General features: G+C 35.4%; 1 long non-coding RNA gene across 1 annotated transcript; it reads left to right on the top strand.

Annotated features, from left to right (window-relative positions):
• Window positions 1–204: 204 nt before the first annotated feature.
• On the top strand, window positions 205–3,826 carry LOC146747415 (uncharacterized). Its single transcript, XR_014929234.1, has 2 exons — window positions 205–250; window positions 3,689–3,826. It is a non-coding gene; the product is annotated as an uncharacterized LOC146747415 (long non-coding RNA).
• The last annotated feature ends 3,152 nt before the right edge of the window (window positions 3,827–6,978 follow it).

Genomic DNA, 6,978 nt, shown 5'->3' with positions numbered 1-6,978 from the left:
ATTTGCGCTGTCAAGACAAAGTTCAGGCTAATAAAATAAGATTGACGACGTTTTCCCATGAAAAAAAAGTGAATTATTTGTTGAAAAAGGCGGAGAAACATTGATACGCAGAAATCGTGACGTTGACTCTACGCATGCAATGCAGCGTCATGGAAATTGTCTACAGTACACGTACACGCATCTTTCGATGACGTGATTATTTTGCCAGCCAGCCCAGGACGCCGTATGGCCGTACAGACATTGTACTAAGGTAAGAGCCTTTGCCCTTATCGGCAAATTTTAATATATTCTTAACAATTGCTTTACCTCTAAAACTCTGCACACCATGCTATGATCATTCAGTGTTTTGTACTAAACGACTCATCGCTTAGCAAAGCCAATTTTCAGGATTTATTGGCACATGATGTCATGAATCAGAGAAACTAATGACCAAAAATAAATATTGCATCGTATATAAATGATGACAGCGATTTACTAGGCCTATGGCCTGTGAACTCATATGATGTGTGTGCACGGTGCGACTAGTAACAATTACCTAACCTACCGGTCCTTCACGTCCACAGTTGTCGCGATGCATCTCAATAAAATAGCATATAAAACCAATTAAGGCCGATATGTGTAAATACTTGTACATTAATAGTCTAGTCTATGCAACCAGCAATAATGACATGCAAGAATGTTGCTGCAGTTTATGCAGCTCTCTTGGTCGTGGTATACGTTGCGGGGCGACCAGAGAGCTGCAGTTCCCTTCCCTAAAGAAATGCACAGATTTTTAAATATGCCAGTTATGTATCATTAAAATTGTGATTGTAATAAAATTACCTCGACTTGCAGGAAAAAATAGACAAATATGTTCTCACAAATATATCTGTTACTGATTACAGCAAGCTTTAAGCAAATTTGCCCGTGTAAATGAGACTATTTCACGTTAAAACTTTGCCGAAGTGAAACCTCCGATTGAACGCCGCCATTTTGAAGCCGACCTCTATCACGTGACTTGGCTCTTTTAGTGACGAGTGTAATCACGTGACTACAGCAGACGGCCATCGGCGCCTGTCTGGGACAGAGCTTCATGTGACGAAACAACGGCAGACGGCTTTTTATAATTTTAATTTCATTTCACCATTAAGTGACTCATCTTTTTTTGAAAAAATCAAATAAAGTACATGTATTATTAAAAATATTTTTTTCAAGCAGTTTTATTTATATATTGTGAAAAATCTAAAAATAATCTTGTAACTTGCCAAAGAGTGTTACAAGTGACAGGAGCAGACAGCAGACAGCATGGAATCTTTTGACCAGAATCTGAAAGATATTTTTAAATTTGACCTAAAAGCTCAACAAGTAGAAGGTACTACTTGTATTTTAAATAATATACACACATTGGCCATATTACCAACAGGGTATGGCAAAAGTATGATGTATATTTTACCACCAATGCTCCTCAATATTATGCGGAAAGAGACAACAAGCCAACGGGGTAATGGGTTTCAGCTTTAGAACATTCACTAATGCATTGTCAACAGTTTCTGAGGTTTTAAGTCTAGATGCAATGGATTGCCTGCGATACCCTTTAACTTTCTTCTGGAACTCATCTCCACAATGAATGCAAGAACCTGCCATTCTCAATTTTCAGTTAAACTGTCAACTGCGCATGCTTCGTCATTGTCATGTGATCAGGACACATGACAGAGGTCATCTTGAAATCCGTCGTTCAATCGATTAAATTACGTTCGGTCTAATTATACACAGAAATATATACTTTTCAAGAAGAAATAGTCCTTCATTTTCGGTCAGTAGATACCTAAGATGTTTGTGTTTGCAAGGATAACTTTTATTCGTTTTAAATTTCATTGAAATCGTTCGATAACATCAAAAATAGCGTGCGCCCCGGGATCCCGGGGCGGCGAACTGTGCGGTTCTCAATGGACGCGATCTGCAGCTCTATGGCCGCAACGTAATATCAAAATAGCTTAAGCGGCCAATAAGAGCTGCTAAACTGCAGCAAGTAAGAATGGCATTGGCAAAATGATGACCTCGGATGTAGCCATGTCTAGGGGCATGGATATGATTTATAGTCTTTGCCCATTAATGTAATGTTATAATGTATATGAAGTTTGTGATCATGATTAATCTTCATGATCATTTGTGGCCACACCATTGATTATTCGGCATAGGCTACCACACACTATAATATTGAGCAAAAAAGTCATGCAAGAAATTGCATTTGATTCACCACATTGGGATGGCTGTCACATGCAAGAAACAGCAAGAGCTGCAATGTGTACATCAGGGGGCTTTTATCATGCTTGTGATGTTGCTACTGTAGGTAAATGGCCACAGCAGGAATGTACATAACTGTCATTTATTAGGCAGAAACTGATAGGGGCCAATTCCGTGTGCTCACTACATATACATGTACATCAGTGAAGGTTTTTCTGTTGCCAGCTGCCATTTTTGAAATGATGCCACCGATCAACAGTTCATGCCACTCACCTCAACCTTAAACAATGACATGTGTTGTCATTTGTTATTAATTTTATTATTATGGAAATGAGTTACCTTGATAGTAATATCATCATGTAAAAAAAAATTGTTTAAAATGATTGCATTTGATATAGACTGAACATGTTGGGGAAAAAATAAATATAAAATAATAAAATCCTTGCCTAACTACCCAATAGTTTTGACTCTAATACTGGAAACACCAAATTTGTTTTTCATTGTTCTCATAATGGTTTGAGATCTTTTTAACATGATCCACATAAATAATGAGGGATGAACTGGGATTCTGTACAAACAGGTCCATGCATTTACATTCTATGTTTCTGGTTTGATGTTGACTCATTTACAGCCCTGTCATTGGTGATACAAGAAGTTTACTCCTTATAGCATGTGTGTGGGCTGTCTTATGCAAACCAACAATGCTGTTTTTGCACATGGTCAATTCACTCTGGTTATATGTCAGATGACACATTACCATTGCCATGCGATAAATTCATTACTTTTACTGGTTCTATCAGTCTGATGGAATTGATATCATTATTGATAACTCTATGAAGTACAATTACTTTCCATATAGTCTCTTTGCACCTACTTTATGTCTTATTCATTCTGAATGGACAGTTGGATGATCATACAATAGCCTAAAAGTAAGGGGGTATATTTGTACGACACCCTGTAACTTTGCATGATATGGGTCTATAATACTGTCTTGTAAACAGTTAACTACTGGCTTTGTACAGTTTATTGTTGCTGCACATATACTTATTGAAAACAACAAGATATAGTATTTTCGGCAATATGACTACTACCAAATTGGTCGGTGGTGATACCTATCATTTGGGTCTTCCGCCGACACTTATCTGCTTTTGCACCATGAGTCGTTCCATGCACATCATACCAGATTTAATCATGACACTTCGTTTACAACAATAATTTACCTCATTATAATGTGCATAACCTGTGTTTTCATTGAAAGGATGCTTGAATGCATGGTAGTGCTTTCAGCATCCTCTCACTAGTTATTTACAATGTGCCTCAAGATTTAATTTATGGAAAGTCCAATCATATCCAAAGCATTTCAACAATGTTCTTCCTATTGAACATTCCTCTACTCAACACCTTACTCAAATCATTCATTACAATATATAATCCTTACCACTTGTTTTTTTTTATTTTCTTCCAGGCGAGATAATTCAACCATCACCTGTATCTCCTATTGGTTCAACTTTTTATTTTATTCTTACTCGAGTTTTTTTGTAAACTTGTTGTATATTGATGGTTAAGATAAAAAATAAAAACTTTATTTTTTCCTTGTTCATTACAGACGTTTATTCTATTCACACTATTTTTACATGGTTGTCTTCCAACTAGTCATGCTTATTGATGTCTAATAGCAGCTGGCCAAATTACAATCGAGTGGTGGGTGGGTCACAGTCAAGTACAAATAAGCCATTCACTGCCAAAGAACAAATATAATCATTATTTCCGATCAAGTACTTTAACCCTCTTGATTCAAATGACATAACCAAAATACGTAAGACATTACCTACTTCCTATAACACACAACACCCTATTCACGTAATTGTTCATACATTACATGTATACATTGTCACAGCAAAATCAATTACATAAATTTACCAACAGCTCCAGCAAATCATCTGCCCATATTAACTATAGCCCCTTTTGTAATCCCTCTAATACTTATATTTTGTGTTTCAATTACATAATGTTAGTCCAAAAATGTCAGCTTCTATTATTTGAACACAATCCTATTATCAAGGTCACTTTTGTATTGCGCTGGTCCCGCTAACTCTGGATTACCGGATATCAATAATAGCAATGTGAAATTGAACCACTGATGAAATGACTGTACATGAGAGTTTTGTAATAAGGTGTTTATGCGTTTTGTTTTAACTTACACATTGTGTTATAAGGCGTTGATGAATTTTGGAATACAATTATCTACGTATTTTGTAATAACAAGCCTTCATGCGTGTTTTGTAATAGAAAAATTACCGACGCAAAATGAAAAAGAGGATAGGTACTTTTTGTAACACATTTCGATCCACATTTTTTCAGCCTACGAATTCTATTCGTATTACAATTATATTTATTTTAGTCACATAATGTTTTTAATTTTGATTATTACCATTTATAAATATTTTGCTTACTAACGAACCGTCTTTGCATAGACTCTCGTTTTTATAAAATATGAATCATTGAATATAACATATACCATTAGATTAGAAGCATGGCACGCCCGAGAAATTTTTGTTTGACGATTTATTCCGAAAGGGTTCAAGTTGCACTAGTTTCGTCGGCATAACAAACTAGGTAACACCGAGTAAATACAGTATACTAAGTCACCAAAACATAATAAGAAGGTTCAATTGGCGATTAGAAATGCGAAAAAAAGTAGGTTAAAATTATCAAATGTTCACGAGCGTTTTAAAACCTTACTTATGCAAGACATAAATTCAAAGTCGTTACAAGTTAAGTGTTCTAAAACTCCATATATGGGGTTGGGAACACACCATTAATTGATTAAAACATCATGAAAAAATAACTCTTGTTTTTTTTGTGAATAACAAAAACCCATTGAAAATATAACTGAACAACTGGCATCCAGTTATCATGTCCGTAAGAATGTTCTTTCGGTATTTTCGCAATATATTGATCGTTACAATCAGCCATTGCGTGGAACAGGTTTTTACATTAAGTTAATACGTGTAGATGAGTGTCTACACCTGTCACGCTGCGCTATTTTATCTGATATGGCAGTCCCAGTGAACATGTATGACATGAAAGTATCGACAAAGTTCATTAGTGAATTCAATTCTTTATTAATATGTTGCATACTTAATATGTAACATACTTTAACATAATTATGTAACGTACATTTCAAAATTTATGGTTTTGATTTGAAGGGAAATTAGATGACACACCGCTGAATACTGGGCTCTCCGTAACTCTCAAACCCACTAGTTTCTTGCTATTGGATTAAATCTTCTAAGTAGGACAGAATTAACTAATGAGCACGCAGCATGTTCTATGAGGCAGTAAAAATGCTCATTCGCATTGATGATCGTGACTGCAATAAAACGCGATGAAACGTACGTTGCCTTAAGTAAGGCACATTTCAACTAAATCAACTTCCTAGTTTGTACTATTACTGCACTCATGAAAGCACAACATATAAATAAGCAATCACGACATTTTAGTTAAGTACATATTACACACGTGTTATATCCACAACATTAAATTGATTCCATAAATTAGAAGATTATATCAAAATGACATATTTAGCTTTCCTTTTTAGTTGAAATATCTTTTTAGAAATACCTTTTATTTTACTGTCGCATAGTAACGTCATTTTTAGAGGTATTACGCAACATATGGTTAAATTAATGAAATATGAGATTGCAACATGTATGGACATTTCCTTTTTAAATTCGAGCTAACGGCCTGGTATGGAATTTGCGCCTGTTTATTGTGTATTAGTGTAAGAGGGACATAATTGAATTAAGAAAAGTATAATTCAAGTCTTATATACCTTATAATAATATGAGGTTATTACGAGAATACCTCAATGTATGCACGAAGACAGTACAGCTGGAGTATCGACCGACGCGCAGCGGAGGTCGATGCGCGACGCACTGTCTGAGTGCATATTTTGAGGTATTTTCGTAATAACCTTATTCTTATACATCTTTTCCTTCCAAGGATACATCATGTGAATGCCGAAATCCAAAAAGTTCGGAACAGTATCAGCGAACTTCTCTGTGCGGAGTCCGGTCAAACCCTGGTGGCAGCCATGTTGTTTTTATTATTAGAGGACGCTTACGCGCGTAATCATTCCATATTTGGAATTTGCATTTTCTTATATGGTAGAATGAAAATACCCCGTAAAATACGCAAAATTACGGCACGCTGTAACTTATGGCGTTACGGTGACAGATGTATAATAATAAGATATAAGAGTTGATATTGTATAACACTTTAAAATGTTGTTTCGCATTTTATAACCAAAATGCTACAAAATAATATAACAATTGAATTTTTGTCACAAATATATTTAATACAGATCGCACACACTCAAAAAACATTCTTGTTACCATGCCAACGAGGATAAACGTTTTTTTTTTCCTGTCTATTTGTCGCCACGGTATTGTCTAGACGTTTAGTCGTTATATACTAATAGTGTAAGTCATTAGTCGCGTATAAACTCGGAAAACCAAGTACCGGTATATGTAGAATATGGGCAAATATTTTAGACATGTTTGTGAATATTTACAAGATTGCTTTTTGTACCAAACACTTTCATTTTCGAGAAGTGTTTTCTAGCGCCGTAATTCAATACTGGGTGTGCCATTATGCAGCGACAAAGCATTTCAAAACCTAAATCTATTCGTATCTCTCATTGCATTGTGAATCGCCGCTATACCTTTGACGAGGTCTTTATGAGATAGATAT

Source organism: Saccoglossus kowalevskii, chromosome 4 (genome assembly GCF_978046115.1).
Source record: "Saccoglossus kowalevskii chromosome 4, keSacKowa6.1, whole genome shotgun sequence".
Lineage (NCBI taxonomy): Eukaryota > Metazoa > Hemichordata > Enteropneusta > Harrimaniidae > Saccoglossus > Saccoglossus kowalevskii.
This window is presented reverse-complemented; position numbering and strand designations above follow the sequence as displayed.